Source organism: Triturus cristatus, chromosome 8 (assembly GCF_964204655.1).
Source record: "Triturus cristatus chromosome 8, aTriCri1.1, whole genome shotgun sequence".
NCBI lineage: Eukaryota > Metazoa > Chordata > Amphibia > Caudata > Salamandridae > Triturus > Triturus cristatus.
Genome location: NC_140591.1, coordinates 911,532,564 through 911,551,328, shown reverse-complemented (window position 1 = coordinate 911,551,328; position 18,765 = coordinate 911,532,564). Strand labels below are relative to the sequence as shown.

The 18,765-nt window shown below is 45.5% G+C and overlaps 1 protein-coding gene across 1 annotated transcript in view; it reads left to right on the top strand.

The window, feature by feature from the left end:
- IL1RAPL1 (interleukin 1 receptor accessory protein like 1) overlaps positions 1-18,765 on the top strand; it is a 2,372,066-nt gene that overhangs the window by 1,140,636 nt on the left and 1,212,665 nt on the right. The gene's annotated exons all lie outside the window — the stretch shown is intronic.

The following is an 18,765-nucleotide window of genomic DNA, read 5'->3' as shown; positions in this document are numbered from 1 at the left end:
CAGTGTATCCTGTCGCTTCGTGTAATCACGAACTGCGATGCAGCAGCCCTTGCGTTGCTTGCGCTGTAAGGCGGGCCGGGTGCCATCCAATACCTTGGAGAGAAGCTGGACTGGACGTAGTTCGTGGAGCTTTGCTATGCAGAACACCACAAAGTTACAAAAAAAGTCTGCGAAGCTCCCGAGTGGCAGAGTGCAGTGCGAACTGCATTTTGTGCTGGTATTCCTGCAGCTCGGGTAGAAATTCTACCTGAGCAGCAGCTCGCGCTCACGAACTTACCATTCGCGACCAGGGAAAAAACTCTGCTTCACATTGTGAAGCGGAGTTTTCTGAACTCCGTGAGCTCCGCGGAGTGTGGAGTGCAGAAAACTCTGAAAACTCCGTGAACGGAGCGAAGTTCAATGCCCAGGCCTAATATATATATATATTGCAAATACCTTTTGTGCCGTTTGACAAGTCTTCACAAAATTTTCAAAACAAATTTTTCACTCAGGTCAGCTGCTGTCTTGAAAGTTTCCGGGTGATTCGTAAAGCGGGGGCCGAGAAAAAAGGGGGGCCCAAAACGTGTTTTTCCCATGTTAATTTCCATAGGAAACTTTAGACGGGGCTTTACAAATGCTGGGAGGGTTGCGGCCCCCCTTCTGGAGCCCTCGATGGCCCTGGGGACTGCCATCCCCCAGGGCTGGCTCCTGCAGTGTCCCGGAGTGCCCACCCCAGGACATTGCTGTTTGCTATGGCAGGGCAAGAACACGGCTCCCACCCTGTCATAGCAAACTCTGCTTTGGTTTTTGCACGCGAGAGCAGGAAACCTGTTCTCACTTCCAAAAACCAAAGCAAAATTGCTTTTGCAGAAGGGGAGCTGCATGTCAGCAGCAGCCGCGGCCCAAAATGCGATGCAGCGCGCGCTACGAAATTCGTTTTATTTATTTAATTGTTTACTTACCTGTAATTATCCATATTCCGGTTTTTAGAACCCACCACCCTGCCTCTCCCCCGCCCCGCCTTACCGCCCCACGGAACTCCCTCCACGGGCCGCGGCTGGTCAGCAGCTCCCCTTGTGCAAAAGCAATGCCGGCTCCCGCAGGAGGCGGGGAGCTGGCAGGGACCGTGGAGACATTGATCCCCAACGGTGAGGCCAGGCCCTAGGGGATGGGGTCCCCGGGGCCAGAAGTAGCCTGGGAGGGGGGCCACTCGTCACCCTTCCCTTTAATTATAGTTTTCCCCAAAAAAACGGAAAAGCCGGCCCCGGGGGGTGTGGTCCCTGGGGCCAAAATTGAATGAATGAATGAATGAAGCAGCATTTATAGAGCGCATGGCTACCCGTAGGCATCCCAGCACTGGCGAATAAATGAAGCTCCAGGGAATCACTTGAGAAAGACCAGGTGTTTGGGTTCCCTACGTAGCTGAAGAGGAAGGGAGTTCCAAAGTTTGGCAGCATTATATGGGAATAGCCGACCACCACTTGTGACTCTCTGAATTCTGGGGACGACTGCCAGGTGTTGCTCATCTGAGCGTATTCGCCTGTTAGCTTAATAGGGCTTGACCATAGAGGAGATAATCTCTGGTCCTTTCCCTCCTATCAGTTTATGGGTAATGCATAAGGCCTTAAAGTGAACTCTCTCCCGGACAGGGAGCCAATGGAGAGCCTTCAAGGCAGGTTTAGCAGACTGCCTGTTCTGAGTCCCCATGAGGATCCTTGCTGCACAATTCTGTACTGTTTGCAGTTTGGCGAGGACCGAAGTCGGGGCTCCAAGGTTTAAGGTGTTGCCGTAGTCCAGGCGTGAAAGAATAAGCGCCTGGACCATGAGCTCTCTTGCCTGAAAAGGCAGCAGGAGGAGCACTTTACGAAGCATCCTTATGATGCCATAGCAAGAGGCCACCACCTTTCTGGCCTGGACTTTAAAAAGCTGAGGTCAGGGTCCAGCCAGAAGCCCAGGCTTTTTATCTCTGACTTGGGGACAGGTGCCGCGCCCATCAAGGCTGGCCACATAGTGTCTTCCTTAAGAAGAGAGGGGTTGCCAAGGAGCATAAGCTCAGTTTTATCGCCATTCAATTTCAGGTAATAGTGTTTCATCCTCTTGGCTACTTCTTCAAGGCAGGTACAGAGGCAGGTGGAGGCCCTGTCTGAGTGGTTAAGTGCAACAACCAATTGGGTGTCATCGGCATAGGTTACAATGTGCACCCCATAGGGAAGAACAATGTCCGCAAGGGGGGCCATGTAGGCATTAAAAAGGGTGGAACTCAGGGAAGAACCCCGAGGAACTCCGCAGTGGAGGGGCCAGGGTTTAGAAGTGGCCTCACCCTCAAACACCTGAAAAGATCTTCCCTCCAGAAAGGATTGCAGCAACGTTAAGGCTACTCCGGACACACCCAATTTTCTGAGTCGTTGAACCAGAATGCGGTGGTTGACCGTGTTAAAGTCTGCACTGAGGTCTAAAAGGATCACGGCAGAGGAGCCTCCTGCATCAAGAATCTTTCTGGATTCTTCCACGACTGGTAATATAGCCTATCTCTGTGCCTTGGTGGGGTCAAAAGCCAGTCTGAGAGGGATGAAGAAGATTATTAGATTCAAGATGAGCAGAGAACGCTGAGTTGACATGTTTCTCCAGGATCTGGCTAATTCCTTGGAGGAGCAGATAGGTCTTTAGTTGCTCAGACAGTCAGGGTCCAGGCTAGTTTTCATCAGAAGGGATTTGACCATGGCTTTTTTCCATGGGGGGGACCACCCCTGCGGATATGGAGGAGTTAATCAAACATAGAATGACCGGAGCAACTGATTCTGCCACCTGGTTCAGAATCTTAGGCGGAGCAGGGTCTCTGGACGGCCCTCTCTTAATGAGTGCCGAGGTGGTCTGAAATGATTCATAGTTCATTAAGGGGAAGGTCTTTAGAGAGTGTTCCTTACTCCCTGTGTATGGGTCCTCTGGGTGAGGGAAAGTGTGGCTATCGGTTGGGGTGAAGGACTCGTAGATAGATTGAATTTTGTTATAAAAATATTCCGCAACTTCGTTGTAGTGTTGATCCGTGGCTAAGGGAGTATTGGGGAGAGAAGGAGCTCTCAGTAATTTCTTTGCAATTCGGAATGTCTCACGGGGGGAGTTGGCTGCTAAATAAATTTTTTCCTTGAAGTAAGAGGCCTGGGCTTTTTTAATTTTGAGCTTGTAGGTTTTGATAGCCTCCCTGTATTCCTTTTTCTTGCTCAGGGAGAAGTCCTTTCTCCAGGCTCTTTACATTTTTTTACAGGTTTGTTTTAATTCTCGGAGTTTGGGGGTATACCAGGCCGTTCTGTTGTGCCCTTTATGCAACTGATTGGTTGTTTTTGGAAGGACTTGGTCTAGTGTCCCCTCAATCCAATTGTTGAATCTCTCATTGGCCACCACCAGATCGGTGTCAGGGAGAGGCTTGGAATTTTCCAGTGCCAGTACCCACTTTTCTATGAGAAGTTTTGACCAACAGTGGGACTTGATTTGCGTTGGCCGAGTTGGGGGGATAGCATAGGTGGGAGACCAGCTGACTGGGATGAGAGATTGATCCGACCAAGGAATAGGGGTCGGTTTCTGACAGGAAAGCTCCCCCAGATTAGAAAAGATGGGATCTAGGAGGTGCCCTTTTGAGTGTGTTATATGTAACACCTTCTGAGTGAGCTGAAAGGCCGCAAGGTCCAGGGACAGCTCAGATGCAGTTTTCAATGTTAGATCATCGAAGTGGACATTGAAGTCGCCCAAAATAGTAAAATGTGCAGCGGTGCTAGTCAGCTTGGGGACCATTTCAGAAAGTGATTGGCAGAATTGGCCTATAGGTCCAGGGTGGAAATAAATTAGATGCCCGATAGGGAGAGTGTAGGCGTAAATCCTATTGTGAAATGGAGGTTCTCACAACCAAGTAAGGGGCTCCCAAGAGATTGACAAGTGAGGTGGCTTTTCAGGGTGATGGCAAAGCCTCCACCTTTGCCAGTTGCCCTGTCCAGCCTCTGTATTATGAATCAGGGCGTTCAGCCAGGTTACAGTGAGGAATAAAACATCAGGGCCTTCATCCATAAGTAAAATAGACAATTCTGCTGAATGTTTAGGCAAGGATCTGCAATTTAGTAAGAGCAATTAAAAAACTTTGTTAGGCAATGCTGCATCGCAGATGGAGGGGGAGGGGGACCAGGATCTAGAGGAACAGTGCACGCAATTGGTGTCTGAGCAGCTCCGTGCTATAACAGCACTTGTCTGGAGTGAAAATTACAGGGGTTCTGGCCCCTGGCCCTGTCCGGACATGGACAGACACAGACGGGTTTGCCTTAGGCGCACCCACTGCGTGCGTCTGCTGCGCGGTCACGTCATCAGGCACTTAAGAAGCCCGGGCAAGTCCAGCAACTGGAGCGCTGACCTGATTAACGGCTGCTCAAAGTGCAGTGTGCAAACGAGAATGGCAGATTAAAAGCAGCAAGGTGCATTAAAAATGAATTCCCACACTGATTCCCCCAACAATAGATTCAACAATTTAAAAGCAACTATAATGCATTAAAATGAATTCCCAAGTGCGATGTGCAAAAGAAGCGGTAGTTTAAAAGTAACTAAAAATGAATTAAAGGTGAATTTCCACACCGATTCCCCAACAACAGATTCAATTCAATCGGATTCACTTTTTGAGCAGCGTAGTAAAGAGGAATATTTAGGAGAGCAAAGACGAGGTAGCAGAGCTACCCTCGCACCTAACGTGACTCGTGGCAGCTTCTGTTGATGCTGCGCGGTTGCGTCATTAGGCTCTTAAAAGCCTGGGCAAGTCCAGCGACTGGAGCACTGACCTGATTAATGGCGGCTCAAAGTGCAGTGTGCAAACAAAAATGGCAGATTAAAAGCAGCAAGGTGCATTTAAAATGAATTCCCACACTGATTCCCCCAACCATAGATTCAGCAATTTAAAAGCAACTGTAATGCATTAAAATGAATTCCCAAGTGCGACGTGCAAAAGAAGCGGTATTTTAAAAGCAATTAAAAATGAATTAATGGTGAATTCCCACACCGATTCCCCAAAAACAGATCCAACCCAATCGGACTCACCCCCGAGCAACGTAGTAAAGAGGAATATTTAGGAGAGCAAAGACGAGGTAGCAGAGCTACCCTCGCACCTAATATGACTCGTGGCAGCTTCTGTTAATGTAGCCTCTGGAAGGGGCCACGCGGCCTCCTCCCCAAAAAATGAGTTTAAAAAAAACAAGGCTGCCAGGCCCCTATGGGAAAGGGTCTCCGGGGCAAAAAGTGGCCTAGGTAAGGGGGGGCCACGCAGCCCTCTCCCATAAAATGATTTTTTTTACAAAACTCACCAGAGGCCCCGCCAGTTGATACCAATGGTTATTGCCACGAGGTTAAAACAGTTCTTCAATTGAAAGAGAAAAGATGGTTCCTAGAAATGTGCAAGAAGTAATAGCTGAAGAAGTTCAAGGAAGACGTAAACAAGCTCCATTGTATAAATGGGATTGTAGTAGTATTTCTAGTACACAATAGGAATCTTTTGATATATTAAGAATTTTCTTACAAGAATATGGTAAAAAAAAACTGTTAAAACAGAAGATTAAGATGTTGCAAAGACTAGAGCCTTGTAAAGTGAGAAACTATACTAACTTGCAGGGTCATTCTCTGACTTGTGTTTCTAGAAAAGTGTGTCAAAGTACTTTAGTATTGGATGTAAAAAAGTTGCTGATGATATTTCTATTGTTTCTTTGGTCCTCAAGAGCAGTGTAGAGAAAGTGAGAGTTTGATAAGTTTAGGTGTTGAAGAAGAGGTGGAAGATAGTACTACTGAGAAGTTTGCAGAAGAAATTACAAAGTTTAAGGTAGTTTCTTGTGAGAAACCAAACTATGTTTGTATTTGTTGTCGACGTACTCACTATAGAAGTCAAACTAGGAATGTTGATGTATATTTACAAAGTGAAAAGGAAAACAATGATAAGTTGGAGCAATTTGATGCTTATTTGTTGGTAGGTGGTCGTTTTGAGTTGGGTAGTGATCAATGTATTTGTAAATATTGTTACAACAAATTAGAAGAGAATACATTGGCAGCTAGGGCTGTACATATCAACCTAGAGTTGGTAGCTATTCCTTTGGAACTGGTATATTTAAATACTTATATGTCTGTTCTTGTTCAATCTGTGCATCCGTTTCAGTTATAGTTCGTATGGAGCCTAAAACAGGTAAGCTGTCTCCAACAGATTTACAAAGGCGTTTAAAAGGGAGAGTTGTGTATTTACCTTTAGATTTTAAGAAAAGTATTGAAACTGTTCTTATGGAGAGAGAGGAAACTGAACCTGTAGTTATTCTAGTTAATGGTGTACCAACAAAGAGTTGGAAAATATGGCAAGAGTTAGTAGATGTCACCAAACCTCAAAAGGCTACTTTATATCTTGTACAAAATAATATTTATTATTAAAATGTATATGTGGAAGAAGAAGAATTATCTATAGAAGATGAAAGAGAAATTTCTACTTGCCAAATAGAAAAAGTGGAGAGAAGAAATTTATGAACATTGTAGTATACATCATCTACATTCAAAAGAAGTGATAGGAAACACTATTCAGTTATTCCAAATGAAGAAAGCGAAGGGAACTCCCATGAGTGTATGGGAAAAACATTTAGAAGCACATTGTTTTCCACAGCTCTTAGCCACTGGAAAAGGTGGACGATATGATGAACGACCAGTACAGATTCCAGCTTCAGAATATCATAAAACAAAAGATTATACGCAGAAGATCTAAGATTTTGACAGTGTATTCCATATTTATTTCATCTGTTTGAAAGTGACTTGTCTGGACTTTTGTATACAGTGAACCACATATTTAAAAACAGGAGTTCATCTTACACATCTTCCTGCAAAGGAATTTTGGACAAAGTTCAACAAAGAGATGATCATTTAGAATCCCAGTTAATTAATTTGATGGCTTGTCAACGTAGTACTAATGAGTATTGGTATCGCCGTCACAGAGAACTTAAATATATGGTAATGAACTTAGGAACCCCTACGTGGTTTGTTACGCTTAGCTGTGCTGAGTAAGCATGGGACGATTTACTTGAATTTCTAAGACAGCTGGAGAACTATGTTCCTTGTGTCCTGTAAATGTGTGTAAATATTTTAATCATGGGTTTCAAGCTATGATGTCTTTCATCTGCAATAAAAATAATCCACCTTTTGGAGAAGTTATTGATTTCTTTTGGAGGAAGGAGTACCAAGAAAGAGGTGCACCTCACATACACATGCTGTTATGGATCAAGAATGCACCAACATTTGAAACTAATTTTGATGAAAGTGTTTTGCCTTTCATTGAAGAGTATGTTACCTGTGCCATAACAAAAGAAGGAGGATAAAACAACTTGAGACAACAAGATTTACAGTTTCAAAGTCATCGATGTGGAAAATATTATCAATGGAAATACATGTCAAAGGGAAGATCTTATACAAAATGTCGTTTTGGATTCCCACATCCAGTAATTTCAAAAGGAAGAGTCAACAATTTCATGTCAGCAGTAAGGCATACTATAACTCGAAAATCTCCGAAGAATACTTACAACATAAAAAGAACTGAAGATTCAAAGTATATTAATGATTACAATCCAGTGATTTTGACAATGTGGAATGCAAATATGGATATCCAGCATGTTGCAGATAAATTGATTGCTATTTCTCACTATATTACGTCATATATAACCAAATCTGAAAGACAGAGTTAAAAGAAACACAGGAAGAAATTTCACAAGAGAAGACTCTTAGTAACAAATTGTACAGCTTTAGTTTGAAGATGCTTTCCCATAGAGAGATTGGATCCTACGAATGTTCGGATCGGTTGACCTCTACATGTTTATATTCAATGTCAAGAGGAATCATTTGGGCAAGTATAGGTCTTGCTGAAACACAAAATCGAGTATTGAAATCTGTACAAGAAATTGACTACTTAACATTGAATTAACCAGAAAGTACAGATATTGTTAAAACTAATATGTTGGATACGCACAATACTAAAAGAAGTCCACATCTGGAAGACATATGTCTTTATGACGTACTACAACATTACAGTTCTAAAAGAAATGTTACAGAAAATATAAATGAAGAAAAATATGCAGTAATTGAATGTGAAGGATGTTTGGTAAAACACTCCAAAGGAAATCTTATTAACCACAGGAAACTCAGTTGCAAAACTCAAGATAAAAGGGAGTTTTTCTATTTAGCACTTCTACAACTTTTCAAGCCTTGGAGTAGAGAAATGGAATTACTTGGAGATTCTGACTGCTATGAAGATTCTTTTAATGCATGTAAAGATAGCATTCAATGCACAATTTTTCCAAATTATCTACAAATGTGAAATGAAGAGAATGATCAAGAAACTACTATTGCAGCTGAAATAGCTATGGACAGTTCTCAAGACAGTCAAAGTTCTGCTCCACTAAGTCAATATCCATTAGGAAAACCAATTCTTGAAAATGAAGCAGCAATAGCCATGAGGGAAGTAGAAACGGCAATGCAACAAGCACAACAGGATATTATTGAGTTGGGAAACTTGGAAGAACAACTAAATATTGAACAAAAAGAAATATATCAGCAAGTGACACAACAGATACAGCATGGTTTACTGCATGGAAACAAATGCCAATGCACACCATTTAAACTTTTTTGAATGTATATCAGTGGTCAAGCTGGAACATGAAAAAGATTCTTAATTAAAGTTTTGACCAGTTATCTTCAGAAAACCACTGAATCACATGTATCTTGTGTTGTAACCAACTGGGTTAGCAGCACACAAATTAAAGGGATTACATTAGATCGATTACTCATGCTACCAGTTGAACATGAAAATAATTTGAAATATCACAAGCTTTGTAGAGAAGCTTGTTGTGAAGTCTCAAGAGTACTGAAGAAAATGAAACTTATGATCATTGATGAGGTGAGCATTGTCTCAAACTTAATGCTTGCCTTTGTACATTTGAGAATGCAACAGATTTTAAAAACAGATTATGATGTTTTATTTGGGGGAAAACATGTAATTGTATTTGGCGATCTACTACAACTTACTACTGTGAAAGGACAACCAGTTTTTAAAACACTTGTCCATGAAGACACTAGAAAATCTTTGGGAAGTATTGGAAATGTAAATATTTAATCTCATTTTTAATATAACGAACTTATTAAGAATATGTAACAAGCAAGTGATGAACATTATGGAAACATTCTTCAAAATATAAAAATTGGTGTTTTGACAAAACATGGTAAAGAAGCTATATAAAGTCAGTTACTAACGAACTTGTTTCCAAGTGAAAACATTATACCTGAAATTGGAGAAAAGAAGTCTATAGCTTGCCTAATGCCAACACTGCAAGAGTGTTCTACATTCAATCAAGAACTTTTGATACTGGAAAAACAACCAATAGTGAAAATGGAAGCAATTGATAAAATGGAACACGAAGAAGTTACTATTCTTCTCTCAGAGAAATTGCAGTAAAAATTGGATTATTTGGGGAAGTCTGTATCTAAGACTGCTGGTTTAGAAAAGACTTTATATGTATGTGTAAACTATTGAGTAATTTTACAGTGTAATTTGGATGTAGAAAAAGGTTTAGTCAATGGAGCAATGGGAAAAGTTGTTGATTTTGTTCATTATCAGAACAGAGATTGAATTGAATTTTGAAGATTAAATTTGATCAGATTGAAGAGGTAAAACAGATTGGACGTTGTGCTGTTTGCTTTTTGCTTGTAAAATACTTGTATGTTCATAGAAAACAGTTTCCTTTTTCTTTAGCATATGCATTGACTATTCATAAATCTCAAAGTTTAAGTGTAGACAGTGCTTTGGTAAATATTGGAAGTACAGTGTTTAAGGAGGGCATGGCATACGTTGCATTGTCTCGAGTAAGAACATTATCTGGTTTGTATTTGATTGATTTTGATGAGAAAAACCTAAGTGCTGATGCAAATTGTGTAAGAGTGTATAATCGGTTAAGATGACTTTATGCTTCTAACTTAGGTGAATATCCCATATATGAGAAATATGTAGTATGTCCAAAGCGGAAATTTGACAAACATTCTAGTGAGATTGAAGAAAAGAAAACAATTCAAGATAATGATGAAGCTGCAAAGAAAATGAAAATGGACACTGTTGATGATAATGTAAGATACCAGTTAGAAAATAGTTCAGGTATCAACTGCTATGCTAATGTAATCATGAATATTGTCTTTTATCTAGAAGATCTTCATCATGAAATTATGGAAAATCGAGAAAAAAGATTCTGTTCTTTATTACATTATATTTATCCATTTATTAAAGTTGGTATCTGATAGAACTAAAATCCATACTGTTTCTGGTATTCAGCATCTTTTGGATATATGTATTGGTTTTTCGCAATTTACACTCAATATACAACAAGATGCACAGTAATTTCGTATGTTTATGTTTGCAGTATTGGAAGATGAAGGAATAGAAATTGAAAATGTGTTTGGACAAAGTTACAGATGGGATCATAAATGTGAAGAGTGTTCATTTTCTTCTACCACTTAAATAGATACTGAATGATTCATATATTTGACAATTCCAGATTGCAAATCAGTGTCTTTTAACAAATTAGTAAAAACAGCTAATCAAGATATGAAATGCTCTCATTGCAAATCAGAAATGTTGTCAACATTATATATAGAAAGATTTGGAAAATATGTAATTTTAATGCTACAATGTTGTAGAGCAAATGGAAGAAAATTGTAAACCAAAATTAAAAGTTTTGTGGCAAGTCAACTGTCAATTTCAGGAAGAACTTTTAAAGCTGTTGCTATTATTTTTCATGATTGACCTACTACAACATCTGAACACTATACTGTGTATTTAAAGTGCAATAAAGGATGGACATATTGAAATGATGCCCAATTGTAATTCAAATGTTGGCTGCCTTTCCAATTACCAGATTCATATCTGATATTTTTTTATGTCAAAGTTCTGAAAACCTCATTCAGCCTATTGGAAAGATGTGAACACAAATTAATGAGTTTATTTTGGATATTTGCAATGCAAATGAATTTGGAAACATTATTCGGCCATTGGGAACATGTGAAGAATTACTGTTTGGATTATTGTTTGTGCTAATTCTTATTGCAGTTTGAAAGAAGTAGTTTATATATTTGATATTTATATTATACGCGATGTAAATGAGAGTGTATATTTCAGAAAATGTACTTCAGAGAAATAAATGATTTAATGTATTTAAAGAATGTTATTTAGAAACTATAGATAGGTAAACGGATAGTAAAACTTGTTGTAAATATTTTTAACGCCGTTTTTTTTTACAATTTCATTGATTGTATCTTTTTCCCCGCTGTTATACAATGATCTACATTGAAATCACTGTGCACGGTGAAATTCAGTAGAATCTGAAAACAGCAAGAAAGGGAAACTGAATATGTTATGTAATTCTAAAATTATGTTGTGTTCTTAAAACTATAATATTATATGCAATAACAGTTATGACACAAAGTAATACTAAAGCTTGAAAAGATATTTAAATTCAGTTTACAGGGACGTGGCCAAGTTAGCGGCAAGATAGGACGTGCCTATATGTCTCTCCTGTCAGTGGCCCGGTAAAGCATCGGCCTAGGGCCCTTTACAGCAGCTGGAGGTGCCGGGGAAGGTGCCTTGGAGAAGTGGCCACCCTCTGGACCCTGGAGAAATCCAGGGCCGCCCACACAGGCCACCACCCGCTTCAGAGAACGATGTGGCAGGATCTGGCTCCCGGCCTCAGAGCCGTGGTCTAGAGAGGCAGACACTGGGGGCGCCAACTTGGATCGCAGGAGAGGATTGGACCCCTGAGGATGTCACGCGGGATGCCTGCTGACCGCACGGACGGCCCAGTACTAAAACAGAGGCGGTGAGCGGAAATGGGAGAGACTCAGACGAGGGCCTACATGCGGAGGACCCTGCCGGGATGCCTGGAGGAGGACAACGCACCCAGCATTTTGCTGAACGGACTGACAGCGGACCTGGGCCCAGGAACGGCCGAGACCTGGCCCTGCCGCCAGAGGCTTTCCCAAGCTGGGCCATTGCAGACCAGCGAGGGGGTGCCAGGAGAGGCCTACACTCTGCGACTGGTGCTAGGAGTAGGCGCCGTGAGCTGGACAGGCATGGCAATGCGGACCTGGGAGCCCCAGGAGCGGCCATTGCATATACAGCCTAGTGTGCATTCCTCCCATCAGACTCGGGGATGAAGTACGTGAGGGACGACCCAGTACCAGTTAAAGGGGAGTGCAGACACCCAAGCACAGCGTGGAGGGGGCGGCCCAGCTGACCAGACACTTGGCTGTGGTGTGCCTGGCCTCAACAGCCTGGTAGCTTCCAGGCGGTGCGCACTGCACCACCCTGGTGGTTCCCCCAGCTTCTGGACTCACCTGGCCACAATAGGGCGGCAGCTCACCCACACGGGAGCCTACAGCAATGACCAGAGGTTCTCAAGCATGGCTGCGATTAGAGGCGACCGCCGGGGGTAAGGCCTGGCAGCCTACGGAAATGACCTGGCTAGGAGCAGGTGTGGCTTGTGGGCGTACGGTGTGGCCCTGGGGACGAATTGGAGCTGGGGAGCGCTGGCTCGCGGACCTCTGCTGGAATCGAGCGGCCACCACAGGCAAGCCACGCAGGCCTGGGACCCGCCAGCAGAGTAGGATCACCGCAGCCCAGAGCCAGTCATCATACAGCACTACGCCCATGGGGCTCTACTAGAGGTGTGGCTCCATAACCCCTGACCCAAGGAAGCACGGGCACTAAGGGAGGCAGAGACCGACAGGCCCTGAGGAGAGGCGTCCCCTGACAACCTAAATAGGGTCCATTCATAGCAATTGGTGCCTACCTGTGTGAAGCAGTACACAAGCGAGATTGCGGACCATATCAACTTCTCCTTGCAACATACTAAACTCCCTGGGCATGCATTGGGGCCTCCCAACATGAGTGGAGGCAGGTAGAGACGGAGCAGGCCGGCGGTGGTGCGACATCCACTCGGTGAGAGGCACAGCGTAGACTCTACGCCTCCACATCAAAGCCCGGGATACCCAACAACGGGCTTTGATCAGCCCTCGTATATCACCACACGTCGCACCCTGCAGAGGAAGAATATGTCCTCTACCCGTGGGAAGAAGGACTAAACATTAAAAGAGCTCTTCGCACGCACACTGGGCGATGCCACAGCGGACCCCTCAACTATGGGCGACGCCTCCTCCACACAGATGGATGGACCCAAAGAGGAACCAGTGACACGGGCATTCCTGGAGTCCTTCTTTATGGCACTTCGCGATGACCTACAGACGGTCAAACGCAACTTCACTTCTGAAATTAAGGACATACGTAGGGATGTTGACGGCATTGGCGAGAGAGTTGCTGCGCTGGAGGATAAAAGCGACGGAAGGGACGCCGATATGGTGGCCCTACAACAGGAGGTTATCCGCATTTATTACCAACAAGTGGACCTGCAGTCGCATCTTGAGGACCTAGGAAACTGTTCCCGTTAGCATAACATTAGAATCCGCGGAGTGAGAGCAAGCAAGGAGGCTCGCGACATCTTCACCTATGTGAGAGAACTTTTTTATCACATTCTGGGCACTCCGCTTGATGCAGACCTCAAGTTAGACAGGGCGCACAGGGTGGGCCTTCCACGCTCTGACAAAGCTCTCCCATTGGACATACTAGTGTGCGTCCAGGACTTCCACACTAAGGAGGAGATTCTCCGCAGAGCCAGACTGATGCATCTGATCTTGTTCCGCATTCAGCAGCTGGTCCTGTACCAGGACCTAGTGGCACTCACCCTGCAGAAGCAGAGGACCTTCAGGCCTATCACAGCGCATCTACGCCAACGCAACATCTCTTACAACTAGGGTCACCCATTTCGACTCATTTTCCGGCAGTGTGGTAAGCTCAATCAACTCCTTTCCCTCTCCGAAGCAAGCCGACTGCTAGGAGTCAACATCCCACACAGCGCGAAGTGAGACAGCAGCCCTACTCATGAATCTGGAGACCCCCGACTGCGCTGGCAGCAACAAGAACGATGACGCCGCACCAGATGACCCGATCTTGTGGAAATCTCGAAAGGACAACAAGCGGTATTGGATGCCCTTCCAGAGGCTCTGGCAAAGACACAGACCCTGTGACTGGCACACGGTCCGCCGCTCTTTCTTGTCTTTGCTACTGGGGCAGCTGGCATGAGCAGCCGCTTTGGCCACAGCATGGCTCCCATGAAGACACATTGCATATCGTCTCCGGATGACGGAATGAACTACAATCCTCAAACTTTTTTGGGCGCTGGTTGCGCCAACTATTTTAGGGGTTTTTGTTTTTCTCCTCTCTCCATTGCTTTTGGGGTTCCCCATCCACTGACCTTCGACCGCCACAGCCAAGCTTTAGGTATATTAAGTGTTCCCCTTACCTACACAGCGACCTGCATGCACGGACCCTATTTCATTATCCTCCACCGCACGGTGGCCCCAATGCCCTAGATGCCGCTTAACACACTTAGAGTCCTCACGCTCAATGTGAGAGGGCTCAATAACCCAATGAAATGCTGGGCAATCCTCTCATATCTGGAGAGTACCGGCACTGATTTTTGCCTCTTGCAAGAGACGCATCTCCTCCCGAAAGATTGCCATCGACTCATGTCCAGTGCATTTCCCATGCAATTCTTCTCATCGATGCCATCCAAGACAGCAGGGGTAGTGATCTTAGTCTCCCGGACATTCAAAGGGAAGGTGACACACAAGGTGGCAGAACTCAAAGGTAGACTGCTTACATACCAGTTCGCAATCGGGGGACACGCCCTAGTCATAGGGTCCATATACGCACCTAATGAAGGACAGGAACGGTTCTTGCATACAGTGCTGACAGAGGCCACTGTGACGACAGAGCGGGGAATTTTTTTGAGGGGTGACATCAACTTGGTATTCGACAATAACCTAGATAGGTCTGCCCAACGTACAGGTCAGGTGGGTACTCTGTCCCATGCAGGATTGGCCCGGCTCGATGACCTAGGCCTATTAGACCACCCGCAGCTCTGAAAATATTCCTACTACTCTAACACCCATAAAACCTACAAGTGTCTTGACTATCTGCAGTGCTGCGCGACATAACAAAGACAGTGGACATTCTGGTAGTGGTGTTGTCCGACCACACACCGGTGGTGGCCACACTAACACTCCCACCCATCACACGGCGAGCGCGATGATGGCGTCTAAGGGACACCCTCTTGCAACATTCAGACGTGGTTACCTAGATACAAAAAGCACTTGATGAGTATTTAAGACATAACAACAACCCTGACATGATCATGTCCACCAGGTGGGAGGCCCTGAAGGCGGTAATCAGGGGCGAATCAATTGCCATATCGTCCGCAGATAACACGGAACACAAGCGTAAGAGAGAGGATGTCACACAGCAAGTGAGAGAATTGTAACAAATGAATCAATGCACTGGGGCCCCTCACATCTGGTGCCAACAGACGGCGGTCCGGGCAGAGCTGGCGGCTATTGATCGGGACAGGGCAGAGTATGCTGCACTACGCTTGCGCCACTCTTTCTATGTTGGGGGAGACAGGTGTGGGCGGCTCCTAGCACATAAATTAAGAGAGGCTCGGCAACTCCAAGGAGTTCAAGAGATTAGGAACCGGGGGGGCAGTGATTTCAGATGCTGCTGCTATTGCTGCGATGTTCAGAGATTTTTACGCACATTTATATAGTGGGCAGTCGCTGGCAGAGGAGGATATAGACGTCTACCTGATGCAGGCCCCCTTCCTACATTGACTCCGGGACAGGCGGAGCACATAGAACGTGAGATTAGAATTGAAGAGGTCATAGCGCCCATTTCAAGACTTCAGCCAACTAAATCCCCCAAACCAGACGACTATACCGCAGCCTTTTATAAACACTTCTGCGCTACACTTTACTGACCAGGCTTTTTAATTCCTTTGCGTCCCCAGGGGAGATTCCCCCATCTATGCTGGAGGCCGCCATTGTAGTCATCCCTAAGCCAGGGAAGTATAAGACTACGTGAGGGGTCTACAGGCCGATCTCTCTCTTGAATATCGATCTCAACCTCTACGCCGTTATCCCCGTGGCTCAGCTAGCTCCTTATATGCCTGGGCTCATAGATCTCAACCAGGCCGGGTTCATTCCCCAGCGACAGACCAGTGATAACATCAAGAGGTTCCTACAGCTCCTAGAGAAGGTGTTGCATATCCCAGGAGACTACATGTTGCTCCCCATCGATGCTGAGAAGGCCTTCGTTCGGGTTCACTGGCCCTATCTAGAGCGGGTCCTGACGCACATAGGCCTGGGAGAGAGAATGAGAATGCTCATTCTAAATTTCTACCATTCCCCCACCACTTCGGTGAGAGTTAACAGACATACGTCTGCCCCATTCCCCATCAGTAGATGTACTCGAAAGGGGTGCCCTTAGTCGCCCCTGCTCTTCGCCCTATACATGGAGCCGATGGCGGAGCGAGTCAGAGAACACCCACAAATTACAGGTATCTATTTTGGGGGTGACACTCACACTATTATCCTATATGCAGATGACGTCCTTGTTACCCTAGCGGACCCAGAGACCGCCCTGGGGGCTTTTCTGGGGGAATTGGACGCTTTCACAAAAGCTTCTGGTTTCAAAGTAAATATCAGAAAATCCACGGCCTTAAATCTGTCCTTGTTACCGCAGGCGCATACACGCCTCCAAAACCGGCATCCCATACAATGGTCTGACGGGATTGTCCCATATTTGGGAATTCTTCTAGCGCCCACTCTACAGGCCACAGCATCGGTAAACTATGCCAAATTACGCACGCAAACCCGCTCAGATTTGCAGCTCTGGAAGCACTACCCTATTTCCTGGTTAGGGCGCATCGCAGCTATCAAAATGGCTGTCCTATCCAAAATTCTCAACATCTTTCAGACTCTCCTCCTGCAGCCACCTACTGGCTGGCTGCGCCGGGTACAGTCACAAAATACTTGATTTTACTTGTCCTGCACCTTACCTCGCGCATTCTCCCACTTCAAAATCTCTGGCAAACTCGCCGCGCAGCCGATATTAACGCTGCCACGGCACAGTGATTTCCTCCACCATTCCTCATCCTCAGCCCACAGGCCACGCCCACGGCCCTGAGGCCACGCCCCCCTGCACCGGCTATATAAGTCGCGCTGACTGACAAGCACGCATTCAGAGGCACAACACTCCTGAGGCGGAAGCCGGGAGCACGCTCGATTTTTTAACAAATTCACGTGTCACAAAATACTTGTTTTTACTTGTCCTGCACCTTACCTCGTGCATTCTCCCACTCCAAAATCTCTGGCAAACTCGCCGCGCAGCCGATATTAACGCTGCCACGGCACAGTGATTTCCGACGCCATTCCTCATCCTCAGCCCACAGGCCACGCCCACGGCCCTGAGGCCACACCCCCCCTCTCATATACATAAAATGTGCCTTCCCTGGACGCGCGCAGCGGGCGCGCCGAAGGCGCGCCAAAGGCAAGCCCGTCTGCGCCCGTCCGCGGCCGACCGGGGCCTGGGGCCGCCCCCCCTGTACGGTCGCCCTACTGGGCCAGAACTCATAGCCCTCACTCCCTCCTCCAACTAAAGAAGGAAGTTGCTCCGTCCTGTCTCCACGCATGGGATCCATCCTTACAACATCCGGCTTGCAACCAGTGTGGCTTTCATTTCTCACCCCACGCAAAAATGGAACCCACACAATACTCTATGCTCTTGCTCAACTGCAGATCCCTCCCCAAGCACACAGCGGAAATCTCTCTAATGATAGAGGATGCAAACCCGGACATCCTCTTCCTCACAGAGACTTGGTTGCATGAACACTCGGAACCTGATTTGGTACAAACTCTTCCACATGGATACCAAATACTCCGCCATGACCGCAAAACAGGAATCGGTGGAGGATTAGCAGTGATTCATAAGATAGGCTATGAAATCACCAACACCCCCATTCATGTTCCAGATAGTGAATGTCTTCCCTTCACTATAAAATTCAGCCCCACTAATACGTTCTCAGGCTTGCTTATATACCACCCTCCCGGGACTCAAGGACAATTCCTTTCTAACCTTGCCCCAACGGCTGCAAACCTCGCACTCAGCTCCGCTAACTTCACACTCCTGGGTGACCTTAATACTCACCTTGATGACCCTAACGACCCAAACGCTAGAGAACTATCCTCCAGTCTAGGTGCCCTCGAACTACAGCAACTAGTCCTCGGGCCCACCCACCTAAAGGGCCATCTTTTGGACCCCATATTTAGCAACTGCCCGAACCTACAAGTTGGAAAGCCTTCCCCCCTTCCCTGGACTGATCACTTCCTCATCCCTTTCACATGGACTTTCCCCAACCACCCCTTACCTAAACCCATGACTGCCCAAAAGTCACCTAACTGGTCCAAACTTCCCCAGCCGGTATGGCGGGAGAACCTTAATCTAACCGCACCCACTAAAACCTCCAACCCCATAGAGGGCAACGAGAACTACAACAGCTGGATTACCAATTCTCTTGATCTGGTACTTCCATTTAAACGCACCCACCCCAAGCGGGGGAACCCAACCGCCCCCTGGTACACTACTGACCTCCGAGACGCCAAACGCAACTGTAAAAGAATTGAGAGAAAATGGCGTCTCGACTACTTACCTGCGGACAAAACAGCTTACAAAGCGGCTATCAAAAGCTACAAATCTAGTATTAAATTAGCACAGGCAAAATACTTTGAGGAAAAAATTGACAAGGCAGCCTCTAAACC